Source organism: Mustela nivalis, assembly GCF_964662115.1.
Source record: "Mustela nivalis genome assembly, chromosome: X".
Classification (NCBI taxonomy): domain Eukaryota; kingdom Metazoa; phylum Chordata; class Mammalia; order Carnivora; family Mustelidae; genus Mustela; species Mustela nivalis.
Window position 1 is genome coordinate 54,188,263 of NC_139040.1, and position 19,119 is coordinate 54,207,381.

A 19,119-nucleotide genomic window follows, 5' to 3' on the forward strand; every position below is an offset into this window, starting at 1 on the left:
CCCATGAGATCAGATTTAGATTAATGGTGCCATGAAATATCCCAATGTCAGAATTATTGGGATCCCCAATGGGGTGGAGAGAGAGAGAGGTCGAGAAGATATATTTGAGCAAATCATAGCTGATAACTTCCCTAATATGGGGAAGGAAACAAGCATTCATGTCCAAGAGGCAGAAAGGACCACTCCCAAGATCAATAAAATATACTAATACCCTGGCATATAATAGCAAAAGTTGCTAATAGTAGAGCCAAGGAAGCTATCTTGAGAACATCTGGGGGAAGAGGTTATTTACATACAGAGGGAGAAACTTCAGAATAACTTCAGACCTGTCTACAGAGAACTGGCAAGCCAGACAGGGCTGGCAAGACAAATTAAGTGTACTAAATAGGAAGAACATGCAGCCAAGCACTTTATCCAGTAAGGCTGTCATTCAGAGCTGACAGAGAGACAAAGAGCTTCCAGGACTGGCAGAAACTGAAAGAATATGTGACCACCAAGCCATCCCTGCAGAAATATTAAGTGGGATTCTATAAAGGAAGAAAGACCCCAAAAGTAATATAGACCAGAAATTTACAATCTATAAAAACAATTACCTTATAGGTAGTATGATGATACTAAATACATATCTTCCAATAGTTACTCTCAATATGAATGGCCTAAATACTCCATGAGATGGCACAGGGTTGCAGATTTGATACAAAGACAGGAACCATCCATGTGCTGTCTTGAAGAGACTCATTTTGAACATAAAGACACCACCAGATAGAAAGTGAGGGGATGGAGAACCATTTATCATGACAATGGACCTAAAAACCACAACAACAACAATGCTGGAGTAGCAATTCTTGTATCAGACAAATAAGATTTTAAACCAAAGACTGCAGTAAGAGATGTAAAGGGATACTATATCATACTTAAAGGGTTCATCCAATAAGAAGATCTAACAATTTTAAATATCTATGCCCCCAACATGGGAGAAGGTAATTACATAAACCAAAAAATAACCAAAATAAATAAACATATTGAAAATACATTAATAGTATGAGAATCCAATATTCCACTCACAATAGACAGATCATCTAAGCAGAAGATCAACAAAGAAACTAGAGTTTTGAAGGACACATTGGACTGATGGAATTCATAGATATATACAGAACATTCCACCCTAAAGCAACAGAATACACATTCTTCTTGAATGCACATGGAACTTTTTCCAAAACAGATCACATGCTGGATAAAAAATCCGGTCTTAGCCAATATCAAAAGATTGAGATTATTCCCTGCATGTATTATGACCACAATTCCTTGAAACTGGAACTCAATAACAAGAAAAATTTGGAAGGAATTCAAACGCGTGGAAGTTAAAGGGCATCTTGCTAAAGAATTATTGTGTCAACCAGGAAATTAAAGAAGAACGAAAACAATCCATGGAAACTAATGAGAATGATCACATATTTGGTCAAAAACCTATGGGATACTGCAAAGACAGTCCTAAGAGGGACATACATAGCCACCCAAGCCTCTCAGAAAATTAGAAAAATCCAAAATGCACAAGCTAATATTACACCTAAAGGAGTTGGAGAAGGAATAGCAAGTAAAACCAAAACCAAGCAGGAGAAGAGAAATAATGAAGATTAGAGCAGAGAACAATGAAACAGATACCAGAAAAACAGTAGGAGAGATGGACCAAAAAAAAAAAAAAATCCAGTCAAAAAAATGGGCAGAAACATGAACAGGCACTCTCGAAAGAAGACATACAAATGGTAATAGAGACATGAAAAAAAATGCTCAACATCACTAGCTGTCAGGGAAATACAATCAAAACCACAAGCAATACCACTTTACAACAGTTAGAAAGCCCAAAATGAACAAAACAGAAAACAACAAATATTGGCAAGGTTGTGGAGAAAGGGGAACCCTCTTACACTGTTGCATAGAATGCAAGCTGGTACAGGAATAAGACAAGAATTTCCACTCTCACCACTACTGTTTAACATTATAATAAAGATCCTAGCCAGGGGAATTAGGTAAGGAAAAAGAAAAGACATATATTTAGAAAAGAAGTAAATTGACATTTTTAGAAGTCATGGTTTTATAATCAGAAAATCTTAAGGAATCTACAGAAAAACCATTATAACTAATAACCAAGATCAACAAGGTTGAAGAATACAAAATCAATAGAAAAAAATCGATTGCATTTCTATACATTAACAGTGAACAATTCAAAATTGAAATTAAGAAAGCAATCCCATTTACAATTGAATAAAAATATTGAAAAATAAAATATTTGGGAATGAACCTTAAAAAATAAGTGTAAGACATATATTTTCTGAAAACTATAAAATACTGTTGTAAGAAATTATAGAGATCCTAAGTGGAAAGACATTTCATGTTCATGGATCAAAATATTTGGTACTGTTAAGCAGCAATGGCCACAGTCGCCAAACTGTGGAAAGAGCCAAGATGCCCTTCAACAGATGAATGGATAAAGAAGATATGGTCTATATATACAATGGAATATTATGCCTCCATCTCCAACTTTTGTATCAACATGGACGGGCCTGGAGGAGATTATGCTGAGTCAAGCAGAGAGAGTCAATTATCATATGGTTTCACTTACATGTGGAGTATAAGGAATAACATGGATGACATTGGGAGTTGGAGAGGAGAAGTGAGTTGGGGGAAATCAGAGGGGAAGATGAACCACGAGAGACTGTCAACTCTGAGAAACAAACTGAGGGTTTTGGAGGGGAGGTCGGTCGGGGGTTGGGTGAGCCTGGTGATGGGTATTATGGAGGGTATGTATTGCATGGAGCACTGGGTGTGATGCATAAACAATGACTCTTGGAACACTGAAAAAAGTTAAATTAAATTTAAAAAAAAGATGGCAATATTCCCCAAATATGATCTACAGATTCAGTATAATTTCTAATGAATTCCAGTTGCTTTTTTAGTAGAAATTGATTGTGAAGTTCTTATGGAAATGTAAATGATCCAGAATTTCCAGATAATACTGGAAAAGAAATAAAAGAACAAGATTTTGGGACTCATATTCTGAAGTATCAAAACCTACTATAAGCTTCCAATAATCCAGCCATTGCAATACTGGCATAAAGATAGACATATTTGTCATGGAATATAATTGACAGTCCAGAAATCAGCCCTTATTTTATAGTTCAGTGATTTTTTTTAAATGGGTGCAAACATAATCCATTTAGTAAATAAGTGTTTTCTATAAATTGTGCAGTTGGATATCCATATGCAAACGAATGAAATCTGTTCCCTACATAACACCAAACACAAAAATTAACTCAAAGTGATAATAGATTTATGTATAAGAGCTAAAATTATAACATTCTTAGATCAAAGAATAGGAGTCTATCTTCAGGTAGTGTGTTTTTTTTCTTCAAGAATCAAAGAACATATCTTCAAGGAGTGCCCTTTGGCTTTTGCAAAAGATTCATAGATATGACAACAAAAACATATGTGGTAAAAGAAAAAATAAACTGAACTTAGTTAAAACCTCTTGTTTACTGACAAATACTATAAAGTAAATAAAAGGATAATCCATAAATTGAGATAAAATATTTGCAAATCATTTGTCTGATAAGGACCTTATATATATTCAGAATATATAAAGAATTTTTTAAAGCTGGAAACATGGGGTGCCTGGGTTTCTCAGCCTTTAACGTTTGCCTTCAGCTCACATCATGACCCTGGGGCCCTGATGCTGGGCTCCCTGAGTCTGCTTCTCCCTCTCACACTCCCCTTGCTTGTGTTGCTCTCTTGCTGTCTCTCTCTCTGTCAAATAAATGGATAAAATCTTTTTTAAAAAGTTGAAAACAAAAAAGGCAAACATTTCCATTTAAAAAAGGAAAAAAGGATTAAATAGATATTTCTCCAGAAAAGATATGTAAATAGATAATAAATTCCTCAAAAATGACCTAAGTCATTATTCATCAAGGAATAAAAATGAAAGCCATGAGTTAACACTTCATACTCACTAGAATGGCTATAATCAAAAAGGAAAATAATAGTAAGTATTGGAAAGGATAGGGAAATACTGGGATCCTTACATGGCTGGTAAGACTATAAAATTCTGTAGCCACTTTGGAAAACAGTGTGGCAGTTTCTGAAGGGGCTCAATATAAGGTTACCACATAATCCAGCAATTCTACTCTTAGGTATATACACAAGAGAAATAAATATATAAATGAATACAAAAAATTACACAAACATTTATAGTAGTATTATATATAGTAGCAACAAAGTAGAAACATTCCAAATGTCCATCTACTGATGGATGGATTAACAAAAAATAGTATATCCATAGAATAGAATAATAGTAAGACATAAAAAAGAAATAAAGTAGGAATGCAAGTTGGTGTAGCCACTTTGGAAAACAGTGGGGAGTTTCCTCAAAAAATCAAAAATTTTTTGAGGAAAAATTAAATTTTTCCTCAAAAAAATAAAAATTAAAAATAGAACTACCATATGACCCAGCAATTGTTACTGGGTATTTACCCCAAAGATAGAGATGTAGTGAAAAGGAGGGCCATATGCACCCCAATGTTCTTAACACCAATGTCCACAATAGCCAAACTGTGGAAAGAGCCAAGATGTCCTTCAACAAATGGATGGATAAAGAAGATGTGGTCCATATACCTAATGGAATATTATTCAGCCATCAAATTTTGCATCAAAATGGATGGGGCCAGAGGAGATTATGCTAAGTGATATAAGTCAAACAGAGAAAGTTAACTATCCTATGATTTCACTTATTTGTGGAACATAAAGAATAGCATGGATGGCATTAAGAGAAGAAAGGGGAAAATATAGGGAGAGAAATCAGAGTGGGAGATGAACCATGAGAGACTATGGACTCTGGGAATCAAACTGAGGGTTTTAGAAGGGAAGGGGGTAGGTGGATGGGTGAGTCTGGCAGTGGGTATTAAGGAGGGCAAAGATTGCATGGAGTACTGGGTGGCATACACAAACAATGAATCATGGAACACTACATCAAAAACTAATGTACTGTACAGTGATTAACACAATGTAATTTTTTTAATGGGAAAAAATTGAAAAAAAAGAAATAAAGCAATGATTCATTCTACGTCAGGGATAGTACCTTGAAATCATATAAGTGTAGAAGCAAGACACAAAAGGACACATACTGTATCATTCTATTTTAAATGTGCAGATTAGGCAAATCCATAGAGATAAAGTCAGATTAGTGGTTTTCAGAGGCTGAGGTAAAGGGAATGGGCAGTGAAAACTAATAGATACAGAATTGGTTTGTTTGTCTGTTTGTTTGTTTGGTTTGGTTTATGATTATGTTCTTGAGTTAGATGGTAAGGATGTTTGCACAACCTTAATCATATAATAAAAAGAAAAACACTAAATTTCACATGTTAAATGGTGACCTCTCTTATATATGGGGTACATCTCAACTTTGTTTAAAAAAATAAAGGAAAGGTAGAGAGACTTATGCCTCTAAAAGATGGAGTCGATATATACTTTTTTTCCTATTCCTCCCTCTAAGTACCACTAAAAGCTCTGGGCATTTTCTATTAAAACGTAAGAGCACTCTGAAAATGTACAGAGAAAGATCAGTTAGTGACACGGGTACCTAGAGAATAACACAGAAGTGATGTCCCTGGCCTTTCCTTTTGCCTCCTATATCCCTGACTGAATAATAGAAAATATAGCAACTCAGAAATACCAATTAGCATGCACATGCACATGTGCATGCAAATACACATGTGCACGTGCACACACACACACACACACACACTCCCCAAGAAAAACATGCTCTCTAGCCAAAAGATCAGGAATGGGTAGTTTAGCAAATACTAAAAACTTTTATATAACTACTCTACTGCAAACAAATATCCCAGAACAATTTACAGTCCCATCCCCACCATACCTGCAATGGCCAAGTGTAAAACCTAATCTTCAGGCTTGCCATGTTGTAATGAAGTATGCCAATGACTTTCAAACTCTTTCTCCCCTCCACCCAGCAAGGATGCTGTCAGAGAAGAAGGCTCAGTGGAGATTCAGGCATGCTTAGCAGTAATGAGACCACCCAGCCTCCCCAAACACATAATGTCAGTGGAGAATACATGGAAAGCTTAGACTTCCATCTTCTAACCAGTAATTTTCACCTTCCTACCTGAGGTGGTATCAGATGAAAAATACTGGAAAATCAAGACTGTCACCACTGCCAAGTGAAAATGAGGCTACCTGCTCTAGCAGTGTGAGGCAAGGCCATGTGGGAGAGTGGTAACCCCTTCCAGACAGAGTGGTAACAACAGAATGAAGAGGCTGAACTGCTACTCCCACCCAACACTAACTTAGTATCACTTTACTCCAGGATATCAATTGAAACAGTAGAAAATCTGAGCTTCCATCCACACTTGGTAAAAATGAGGCAGTCTTGCCTCCATTACTCCACTGGAGCTATGTCAATAAAGGTAAAATCAAATGCAAGATTTTAATAAGATCCAGAACCTTGTAATACTTAAATTTTCCAGGTGACAATTAAAGAAAATAACTTGTCACACCAAGAAACCCAGAATAACTCAACCTGAATGACAAAAGACAATGAACACCAACACTAAGATTTCACAGGTATTATAACTATCTGAAAAGAATTTTAAAGCAGTCATTATAAAAAATGTTTCAATAAGCAAGTACAAAGATATGTGAACCAAATGAAAAAATAGAAAATATCAGCAAAGAAACAGAAAGTTACAACAAAAAAATTTTTAAAAATCAAGGGGCAGCAAATGAATATTTCACTACTATAAACACAATAACCAAAACTCAATGGGTAGGCTCAATGGAAAGAATGGAAAGAATGGAGAGTTTAGAGAAAATAATTAGTGGGTTTCAAGAGAGAAAAATAGAATTTATTACCTAATCTGAAAAAGAGGGAGAAAATACACTTAAAAACAAGACAAAACAAACAAACAACAACAACAACAACAACAACACACACACACACAACAGCGAAACAAGCTACAAAAGTATGTGGGACTATATTAAAAATTCCACGTTTGTCTCATTGGGGTCTCAGGAAAGAAGAAAAAATGCAAGGCTAAAGAAGTAACATCTGAAATTTCCCAAATTTCTCAGAAGATAAACCAAAAGATTCAAGACTCTGAGTAAATTCCCAAAAGAATGTACATCCAAAGAAATCTTCACCAGAACCATCATAGTCAAACTTTAAAACTAATGACAAAGAAAATCCTGAAAGTAGCCAGAAGATTATAATCCATTACTTATTGGAGGAAAAGCAGTTTATGCATTGAGTGTTTCAAGTTCTTATTTAAATTCTAGTTAACATGTAGTGTAATATTAGTTTCAGGAGTAGAATTAGTGATTCATCATTTACATATAACACCTAGTGATCATCACAAGTACCCTCCTTAATACCCATCATCAATTTAGCCCATCCTCCACCTACTTCCCCTCCAGAAACCCTCAGTTTCTTCTCTATAGTTAAGAGTCTATTATGGTTTACTTATCTCTCTCTCTCTCTCTCTATCTCACTCTCTCTCTTTTTACTTTCCCTATGTTCATCTGTTTTGTTTCTTAACTTCCACACTTCCACATATGAGTGAAATAAAATGGTATTTGTCTTTCTCTGACTGACTTATTTCACTTAGCATAATCATCCTAGCTCCATTGATGTCATTGTACATGGCAAGATCTCATTCCTTTTTATGGTTGAGTAATATCCCACCAAACACACACACACACACACACACACACACACACACACAGTGTGAATGTATGCAGTACATCAGGGTGCAGCCCCTTTGAATCAGTATTTGTATCCTTTGGGTAAAAATATAGCAGTGCAATTGCTGAGTCTTAGGGTAGTTCTGTTTTCAACTTTATAAGGAACCTCATACTGTTTCCCAGAGTGACTGCACCAGCTTGCATTCCCACCAACAGTGTAAGAGGGTTCCTTCTTCTCTGCATTCTTGCCAATATCTGCTGTGTCTTGTGTGGTTAATTTTAGTCATTTTGACAGGTATGAGGTGGTATCTCATCATTTTTTTTTTTTTAGATTTTATTTATTTGACAGAGAGAGATCACAAGTAAGTAGAGAGGCAGGCAGAGAGAGCGGGGGAAGCAGGCTGCCTGCTGAGCAGAGAGCCTGATGCGGGGCTCGATCCCAGGACCCTGGGATCATGACCTGAGCTGAAGGCAGAGGCCCAACCCACTGAGCCACCCAGGTGCCCCACTTTTTTTAAGATTGTATTTATTTGAGAGAGCATGCAAAGAAGGAAAGTAAGGAGAAGAAGACTCCCTACTAAGCCCAATCCTCCATGGCCCAATCCCAGGGCCCTGAGATCATGACCTGAACTGAAGGCAGATGCTTAACCAAATAAGCCACCCAGGGGCCCTTCATCATGGTTTTGATTTGTATTTCCTTGATGGTGAGTGATATTGAGCATATTTATATGCGTCTGTTAGCTATTTGTATGCCTTCCTTAGGAAAAAAAAATACCTTTTCATGTCCTCTGCCATTTCTTAACTAGATTATTATTTTTTTTTTTTTGGCTTGAGTTTGGTAAGTTCTTTATAGGTATTGAATACTAACCCTTTATCAGATATGTCATTTGCAAAAGTTGTTTCCAGTTTTGTAGGGAGCCTGTTAGTTTTGTTGATTATTCCCTTCATTCTGCAGGAACTTTTTATCTAGGAGAAATCCCAATAGTTTATTTTTGCTTTTGTTTACCTTGCCATAAGGGAATTATATAGAAAACAACTTCCTTCAGTAAATGTCAGAGAAGTTATTGCCTGTGTTTTTTTTCTAGGATTTTTATAATTTGGGTCTCACATTTAGGTATTTCATCCATTCCGAGTTTCTCTTTGTGTATGGTGTAAAAGAATAGTCCAGTTTCATTCCTCTACATATGGCTGTCCAGTTTTCCCAACACCATTTGTTGAGAAGACTGTCCTTTTCCCACTGGGTACTCTTTCCTGCTTTGTCAAAGATTAATTGGTGATATAGCTCTGGGTGCATTACTGGGTTTTCTGTTCTGTTCTATTGATCTGTTTCTGTTTTTGTTCCAGTACCAAACTGCAGCTGGTGGCCACAGCTTTGTAATATAGCTCGAAGTCCAGAATTCTGATGTCTCCAACTTTGCCTTTCGTTTTCAGGACTACTTTGGCTGTTCAGGGACTTTTGTGGTTCCATACAAAATTTAGGATTATTTGTTCTAGCTCTGTGAAAAATGCTGGTGGTATTTTGACAGGGATTACATTAAATGTGTAGATTGCTTTGGGTAGTATAGATACTTTAACAATACTTATTCTAATCCATAAGCATGGTATGTTTTTCTATTTCTTTGTGTCATCTCCATTTTCTTTCATAAGTTTTTTACAGTTTTCAGAGTACAGATCTTTTACTTCTTTGGTTAGGTTTATTCCTAGGTATCTTATGGTTTTGGTGTAAATGGGATTGATTCATCAATTTCTCTTTCTGCTGTTTCATTTTCTGTACATTGACTTTGTATCCTGAGATTTTTCTAAATCTGTATATCATTTCCAGTAACTTTTTGGTGGAGTCTAAATGTTTGACTTCTTCCTTCTGATTTGGATGCCTTTTATTTCTTTCTGTTGTTTGATTATGAGTCTAGGACTTCCATTACTATGTTTAATAACAGTGATGAGAGTGGAAATCTGTGTCTTGTTTGAGGAAAAGCTCTGTTCCCCCCCCCCCCATTGAGGATTATATTATTCTGGTTTTTGTTGTTGTTGTTGTTGTTTTGTTTTGTTTTGTATATGACCTTTAGGATGTTGAATTATATTCCCTCTATCCTTATTTTATTGAAGGTTTTTATCAAGAATGGATGCCATACTATGTGAATTGCTTATTTTGCACCCATTGAGAGGATCATACAGTTCTTATCCTTTCTTTTATTTATGTGTATCACATTGATTTGTGAATATCAAACCACCCTTGCTGCCTAGGAATAAATCCCACTTGAGGGAAATCCCTTTTATGAAGATGGCCTCGAAAGCTAAGAAGGAAGCCCCTGCCCCTCCCAAAGCCGAAGCCAAAGCAAAGGCTTTGAAAGCCAAGAAAGCGGTGCTGAAAGGCATCCACAGTCACAAAAAAAAGAAGATCCGCACATCACCTACGTTCCGAGGACCCAAGACTGCGTCTCCGAAGGCAACCCAAATACCCTCGAAAGAGCGCCCCCAGGAGAAACAAGCTTGACCATTATGCCATCATCAAGTTCCCCCTGACTACTGAGTCAGCCATGAAGAAAATAGAAGACAACAACACACTTGTGTTCATTGTGGATGTCAAGGCCAACAAGCACCAGATCAAACAGGCTGTGAAGAAGCTCTATGACATTGATGTAGCCAAGGTCAACACCTTAATCAGGCCTGATGGAGAGAAGAAGGCACACATTCGGCTGGCTCCTGACTATGATGCTTTGGATGTTGCCAACAAAATTGGGATCATCTAAACTGAGTCCAGCTGGCTAAATCTAAATACAGTTTTTTCATGATAAAAAAAAAATCCCACTTGAATGCTGTGAATAATTCTTTTAATGTATGGTTGGATTAAATTTCCAAGTATCTTGTTGAGAATTTTTGCTTCCATGTTCATTCAGGGATATTGGCCTATAATTTTCCTTTTTAGTAGGGTCTTTGTCTGGTTTTAGAATCAGTGTAATGCTGACCTCATAGAATAACTTTGGAAGTTTACTTTTTATTTCTATTTTTTTACAATTGTTAGAGAAGTGTATGTATTAGCTCTTCTTTAAATGTTTGAAAGAATTTTTCTGGGAAGCCATCTGTCCCTGAATTTTTGTTTGTTGGGAGATTTGTGATTAGATTCAATTTCTTTGCTGGCTATGGATCTGTTCAGGTTTTGTATTTCTTCCTATTTCAGCTTTTATATTTTACATATCTAGGAATTTATCTATTTCTTTTCAGTTGGCAAATATTTTGATATCTAATTTTTCATAATATTCCTTTATAATTGTTTGTAGTTCTGTATTATTGGTTATGATATTTCCTCTCTCATTTGTGATTTTATTTATTTGGAACCTTTCTCTTTTCCTTTTGCTAAGTCTGGCTAGGGTTTTATCAATATTATTTTATTTTTTTCAGAGAACCAACTCCTAGTTTCACTGATCTGTTTTGTTGGAGTTTTTTCATACTATTTATTTCTGCTCTAATCTTTATTGTTTCCCTTCTTCTGCTGGCTTTAGGCTTCATTTGCTTTGCTTTTCTAGCTTCTTAAGGTGAAATGCTATGTTGTGTGTTTAAGATTTTTCTTGCTTCCTGAAAGAAGCCTGTATTACTATATACTTCCCTCTTTGGACCACTTTTGCTGCATCCCAAATGTTTCAGACCATCATATTTTCATTTTCATTTGTTTCCATGCACTTTTTAATTTGTTTCCCTTAATATCTTGGTAAGCCAATTCATTCTTTAGTAGGAACTTCTTTACCCTGGATATATTTGTAGTTTTTCCAAATTTTTCTTTTGGTTGAATTCAAGTTTCATACCGCTATGGCCCAAATATAAGTATGGTATAATTCACTCTTTTTTTGTGGTTGTGTTAAGGTCTGATTTGTGACCCAGTGTGTGATCTATTCTGGAGAATGTCCCATGTAAATTCAAAAATAATGTGCATTCTGCTGTTTTAAGATGAAATGCTCTGAATACATCTGTTAAGGTGATTTGATCCAGTCAGTCATTCAAAGTCTTCTTTCCTTGTTGATTCTCTGCTTAGATGATCTGTCCACTGCTGTAAGTGAGCTGTTAAAATCCCTTCCTAGGGTCACCTGGGTGGCTCAGTGGGTTAAAGCCTCTGCCTTTGGCTCAGGTCCTGATCCCAGGGTTCTGGGATCGAGCCCCACATCAGCCTCTCTGCTCAGCAGGGAGCTGCTTCCCTTCCTCTCTCTGCCTGCCTCTCTGCCTACTTGTGGTCTTTGTCTGTCAAATAAATAAATAAGATCTTTAAAGAAATAAAATAAAATCCCTTCCTATTATTGTATTATTATCAGTGAGTTCATTTATGCCTGTTATTAATTGATTTATATATTTGGGGGCATAAATATTTATATCTTTTTAGTATTGTTTATTCTAATACTCTATGTCTTTTGACTGGTACATTTAGTCCATTTACATTCATACTGATTGTGGATAGATACGAATTTAGTGTTATTATATTACCTGTAAAGTCAGTATTTATGGAGATTTACTCTAATTCTTTCCAATCTTTGCTTTTTGTTTTTCTTTACCCCTCAAAGATTTGCCTTTAACGATTCCTGTAGGGCTAGTTTAGTGGTCATAAACTCTCATTTTTTTGTTTGTCTGGGAAACTATCCCTGCTTGTATTCTGAAGGACAGTCTTGCTCGATGAAATATTCTTGGCTGCAAATCTTTCCCATTCATCCTATTGAACATACTATGTCACTGTCTTCTGGCCTTCTAGGTTTCTCTGGAAATATCTGCTGCTAGCCTTATTTGTCTTCCCTTGTAAGTTAGGGATTTTTTTTTCCCCTTGATGCTTTTAAGAGTTTTGCCTTATCTCCGTATTTTGTAAATTTTAGTACAATATGTCTTTGTGTTGGCCTGCTTTTGATGGGTGTTCTCTCTGCCTACTAGACTTGTATCTAGAAAATATAAATAACTATCAAATTTCAGCAACATGAAAACAAGCAAAGCAGTTATAAAATGGGGATAAGACATGATGAGATGTTTCAACAAAACTAGCCATTAGAGAAATGCACATTAAAATCACAGTGATATCACTACACCCACCTATGAGAATAGCTAAATTAAAAAAAAAAAAAGACAAGAAAAAATGCTGGCAAAAGATGTGGAAACCTTAGACCACTCATATATTGCTGGTGGGAGTGTAAAAATGGTCCAGCTAATCTAAATGACAACTTGTCAGTTTGTTATAATCTATACATACAATTACTAAGTGACTCAACAATTGTACTTTTGGGCATTTGTCCCAGAGAAATAAAAATTATATTTCATAAGCACTTATACATAAATTTTCATAGAAGCTTTATTAATAACATGGAACAATTGTAAGCCAGATGTCCTACATTGGATTAATGGTTACACAACTACTCAGCAACAAAATGGAAAAAAAATATTGACATATGCAGATATAAGCATCAAGGTAATCCTCTTTCCCTAATCAATACTACCCCTATATATTAACCATTTTAATCTCCCTTTATCTCTGGAAAGTTGAGTACTTTAACAAAGATATCAAGATACACCCAGGAAGAATCAAAATAATATTCCTCACCCACATCAAGGATTTATAACCACCCACCCATCCTTTTCATCTGTCAGTGTTTCTGTGTATTTGTTTCTATTCTGATATTATATAAATCTTATCCTTGGGGCTCATTTCAGCTGGGTTTTTTTTTCTTTTTCTTGTCATTAACTTTTGTCAGTCTTTTTGGTTGTCTGTTTATATTTGTATACATTATAAATCTTACCTTTGGGGCCCATTCTAGCTGGGTATTCTTCCTTTTCTCTCTCTCTCTCTCTCTCTCTTTCTCTCTCTTTTCTCCTTTTTTTCTTATTTTTAGTGGTGATTTTGATTGATGAGAATAATTCAGGGTGCACCTTGTCTGGATTGTGGTTGATATATTCAGCTACACATCCCCTCAACCACCTCTTACCAAAATGACTAGGAGGAGGAACACCCAACAGAGGAAAAATTCAGAGACTGTGTCCTCTCCTTCATAACAATTTGATATGTACATAACCAGCATGTTGGAAATGGAATGTAGGGTAAGAATTATCCAGGCAATGGCTAGGTTGGAGAAAACCATTAATGACAACACGGAATATCTAAGGACAAAAGAGAAAGCTGCCTGGAAAGAAGTTAAAAATTCTATCAGTCAGATCCAATCTAATCTAAACACTCTAACAGCTACAGTAACTGAGACAGAAGATACAATTAGGGATCTAGAGGATAAACTGGTAGAGAAAAGGGATGGGGGAAGGCATGGAAGAAACAGCTTAGAAACCATGAGAACAGAATTAGGGAAATAAATGACACCATAAAAAGTTCCAATGTCAGAATTATTGGGATCTCTTGGGGGGTGGAGAAATAAAGAAAACTAGAAGATATAGTTGAAAAAATTCTGGATGAAAATTTCCCCAGTCTGGGGAGTAGAACCAGCGTTCATGTCCTAGAGGGAGAAATACCAGCCCCCAAGATCAACAACTCTAGAAAGGCCATGAGAAACTTGATTGTGAGACTAGTGAATGATAATTTTAGACAAGAGATCCAGAGGGCAGCTAGGGGGAAGAGATTCCTTACATACAGAAGAATATATATCAGAATAATGCCAGACCTGTCCACAGAAACATGGCAAGTCAGAAAGGGCTGGCAAGACAAATTCAGGACACTAAATGAGAAGAACATGCATCCAAGAGTATGTTATCCAACAAGGTTGACATTCAAAATGGATGGAGAGATAAAGAGCTTCCAAGACCAGCAAGATTTAAAATAGTATGTAACCCCTGAGCCAGCACTACAAGAAATATTAAGAGGGGTCCCATAAAAGGAGAAATCCAAGAGAGACATAGAACAGAAATTTACAGAGAAAATCTATAGAAACAAGGACTTCACAGGCATCATGATATCAATGAAAATATAACTTACAATAATCACTCTCACCATTAACAGCCTAAATGCTTCCATAAATGGCACAGGATTTAAGATTGGATAAAATAATAGGACCTGTCCACTTGCTGTCTACAAGAGACCCATTTGGAACCTAAAGATACATCCAGACTGAAAGTGATGGGATGGAGAAGCATCTTTCATGGAAATGGGCCTCAAAAGAAATATGGGGTAGGGATTCTCATATGAGATAAATTAGATTTTTAAAAAGAATGTAGTCAGAGATAAAGAAGGACACTACATCATTCTTAATGGGTCTATCCATCAAGAAGATCTAACAATTGCAAATATGTTTGCACCTAGGAGCAACCAACTACATAAGTTGACTGTTAATCAAGATAAAGAGTCATATTGCTATGAATACATTAATAGTAGGGGATCTTAACATGCTGCTGTCAGTAATAAACAGATCACCCAAGCAGAAAATCAATAAAAAAACAAGAATTTTGAAGGACACATTGGACCAGATAGACCTCATGGATATACAAAGATCATTTCACCCCCAAAAAACAGAATACTCATTCTTCTTGAGCTCACATGGAACTTTCTCCAGAATAGACCCTACACTGGGTCAAAATCAGGGCTCAACCGATACCAGAAGATTGAGATTATTCCATGCATATTCTCAGACCACAATGCTTTGAAACTGGAACTCAACCACAAGAAAAGGTATGGAAAGAATTCAAACACTTGGAAACAAACGACCACCCTGCTTAAGAATGCTTGGATCAACCAGGAAATCAAAGAAGAATTTAAACAATTCATGGAAACCAATGAGAATGAAGATACATTGGTCCAAAACCTATGGGATAAGGCAAAGGTGGTTCTAAGGAGAAAATACATAGCCATCCATGCCTAACTCAAAAAAAATAGAAAAATCCAGAATACACCAGGTCTCTTTACACCTTAAAGAACTGGAAAATCTATAACAACTTAAGCCAACCTCACACACAGGAAAGGAAATAATCAGGATTAGAGCAGAGATCAATGAGATAGAAACTAGAGCTACAGTAGAACACATTGATGAAATGAGAAGCTGGATTTTTGAAAGAATCAATAAGATTGATAAACCACTGGCCAAACAAACCAAAAGAAAAGAGAGAGGACCCAAATTAATAAAGTTAGGAATGAAAAGGTAGAGATAGCAACCTACACTAAGGAAATAGAAACATTCATTAGAAATTATTATCAGAGGAGTCAAGATGGCAGAGAAGTAGCAGGCTGAGACTACTTCAGCTAGCCTGAGATCAGCTAGATAGCTAGATAGCTTATCTAAAGATTGCAAACACCGGAAAATCCATCGGCAGATCGAAGAGAAGAACAGCAATTCTAGAAACAGAAAAAACAACCACTTTCTGAAAGATAGGACTGGCGGAGAAGTGAATCCAAAGTGACGGGAAGCTAGACCCCGGGGGGAGGGGCTGGCTCCTGGCAAGCAGCGGAGCAACGGAGCACAAAATCAGGAATTTTAAAAGTCTGTTCCGCTGAGGACATCGCTCCAGAGGATAAACCGGGGCGAAGCCCATGCGGGGTCAGCATGGCCTCAGGTCCCGCAGGGTCACAGAAGGATCAGGGGTGTCTGAGTGTCGCAGAGCTTGCGAGTATTGGAACAGGAAAGCCTGCTACAGAGACAGAGCCAACAGTAAGCTCACAGCTGGGGGGTACCTTGAACCAGATGCAGGCTCAGTGAGCTCAGAGCGTGGCCGGGGGTCAGGCAGATGGGAGTTACTGGGCGCTGTTCTCTGAGGGCGCACTGAGGAATGGGGCCCCGGGCTCTCAGTTCCTCTGGGCTGGAAACCAGGAGGCCGCCATTTATATTCCCGTCCTCTGGAACTCTACAGAAAGCGCTCAGGGAACAAAAGCTCCTGAAAGCAAAGCCGAGCAGATTACTCAGCCCAGCGCCTGGTAAGGGCGGTGCAATTCCGCCTGGGGCAAAGTCACTTGAGAATCACTACACAAGGCCCCTCCCCCAGAAGATCTACAAAAGATCCAGCCAAGACTAAGTTCACCTACCAAGGAGTGCAGTTTCAATACCAAGGAGAGCAACAGAATTCCAGAGGAGGAGAAAGCAAAGCACGGAACTCATGGCTTTCTACCTGTGATTTTTCAGTCTTGCAGTTAATTTATTTTTTTTCTGTTTTATTTTTTTTTCTCTTCTTCTGATAAAATATTTTTTAACTTTTACCCTTTTCTTTTTTAACGTTTTTAACTAGTTTATCTAATATATATATTTTTTCTTTTTTATAATTTTCTTTATTCCTTTTCTTTTTTCATTCTTTTTTTATCTTTCTTTCTTTCTGAACCTCTTTTTATTCCCTTTCTCCCCACTCAAGATTTGGGACCTCTTCTGATTTGGTTAAAGCATATTCTCCTGGGGTTGTTGCCATCCTTTTAGTATTTACTTGCTCCTTCATATACTATTATCTGGACAAAATGACAAGGCGGAAAAATCAACACACAAAAAAAGAACAAGAGGCAGTACCGAAGGCTAGGGACCTAATCAATACAGACACTGGTAATATGTCAGATCTAGAGTTCAGAATGACAATTCTCAAGGTTCTAGCCAGGCTCGAAAAAAGGCATGGAAGATATTAGAGAAACCCTCTCGGGAGATATAAAAACCCTTTCTGGAGAAATAAAAGAACTAAAATCTAACCAAGTTGAAATAAAAAAAGCTACTAATGAGGTGCAATCAAAAATGGAGGCTCTCACAGCTAGGATAAATGAGGCAGAAGAAAGAATTAGCGATATAGAAGACCAAATGACAGAGAATAAAGAAGCTGAGCAAAAGACGGACAAACAGCTACTGGACCACGAGGGGAGAATTCGAGAGATAAGTGACACCATAAGGCGAAACAACTTTAGAATAATTGGGATTCCAAAAAAAGAAGAAAGAGAGAGGGGAGCAGAAGGTATACTGGAGATAATTATTGGGGAGAACTTGCCCAATATGGCAAAAGGAGCAAGCATCAAAATTCAGGAGGTTCAGAGAACACCCCTCAAAACCAATAAAAATAGGCCCACACCCCATAACCTAATAGTAAAATTTACAATTCTTAGTGACAAAGAGAAAATCCTGAAAGCAGCCTGGGAAAAGAAGTCTGTAACATACAATGGTAAAAATACTAGATTGGCAGCTGACTTATCCACAGAAACCTGGCAGGCCAGAATGAGCTGGCATGATATTTTCAAAGCACTAAACAAGAAAAACATGCAGCCAAGAATACTATATCCAGCTAGGATATCATTGAAAATAGAAGGAGATTAAAAGCTTCCAGGACAAACAAAAACTGAAAGAATTTGCAAACACCAAACCAGCTCTACAGGAAATCTTGAAAGGGGTCCTCTAAGCAAATAGAGAGCCTACAAGTTGTAGATCAGAAAGGAGCAGAGAAAATATACAGTAACAGTCACCTTACAGGCAATACAATGGCACTAAATTCATATCTCTCAATAGTTACCCTGAATATTAATGGGCTAAATACCCCAATCAAAAGACACAGGGTATCAGAATGGATAAAAAACCAAAACCCATCTATATGTTGCCTAAGAGAAACTCATTTTAAGCCCGAAGAGACCTCTAGATTTATAGTGAGGGGGTAGAAAAGAATTTACCATGCTAATGGATATCAGAAGAAAGCAGGAGTGGCAATCCTTATATCAGATCAATTAGATTTTAAGCCAAAGTATATAAGAGATGAGGAAGGACACTTTATCATTCTCAAAGGGTCTGTCCAACAAGAAGATCTAACAATTTTAAATATCTATGCCCCCAACGTGGGAGCAGCCAACTATATAAACCAATTAATAACAAAATACAAAGAAACACATCAACAATAATACAATAATTGTAGTGGACTTTAACACTCCCCTCACTGAAATGGACAGATCATCCAAGCAAAAGATCAACAAAGAAATAAAGACCTTAAATGACACACTGGACCAAATGGACATCACAGATATATTCAGAACATTTCATCCCAAAGCAACAGAATACACATTCTTCTCTAGTGCACATGGAACATTCTCCAGAAGAGTTCACATCCTCGGTCCTAAATCAGGACTCAACCGGTATCAAAAGATTGGGATCATTCCCTGCATATTTTCAGACCACAAAGCCCTGAAGCTGGAACTCAACCACAAGAGGAAGTTTGGAAAGAACCCAAATACATGGAGACTAAACAGCATCCTTCTAAAGAATGAATGGGTCAACCGGGAAGTTAAAGAAGAATTGAAAAAAATCATGGAAACAAATGATAATGAAAATACAGCAGTTCAAAATCTGTGGGACACAATAAAGGCAGTCCTGAGAGAAAAATATATAGCGGTACAAGCCTTTCTCAAGAAACAAGAAAGGTCTCAAGTACACAACCTAACACTACACCTAAAGGAGCTGGAGAAAGAACAAGAAA

At 36.9% G+C, this 19,119-nt stretch overlaps 1 protein-coding gene and 1 pseudogene across 6 annotated transcripts in view; one reads left to right on the forward strand and one right to left on the reverse strand.

The window, feature by feature from the left end:
* DACH2 (dachshund family transcription factor 2) overlaps positions 1-19,119 on the reverse strand; it is a 904,655-nt gene that overhangs the window by 97,949 nt on the left and 787,587 nt on the right. The window lies entirely within an intron of this gene.
* Positions 10,022-10,543, forward strand: LOC309855573 (large ribosomal subunit protein uL23 pseudogene; annotated as a pseudogene). Its single transcript has one exon. The product of its transcript is annotated as a large ribosomal subunit protein uL23 pseudogene (transcript).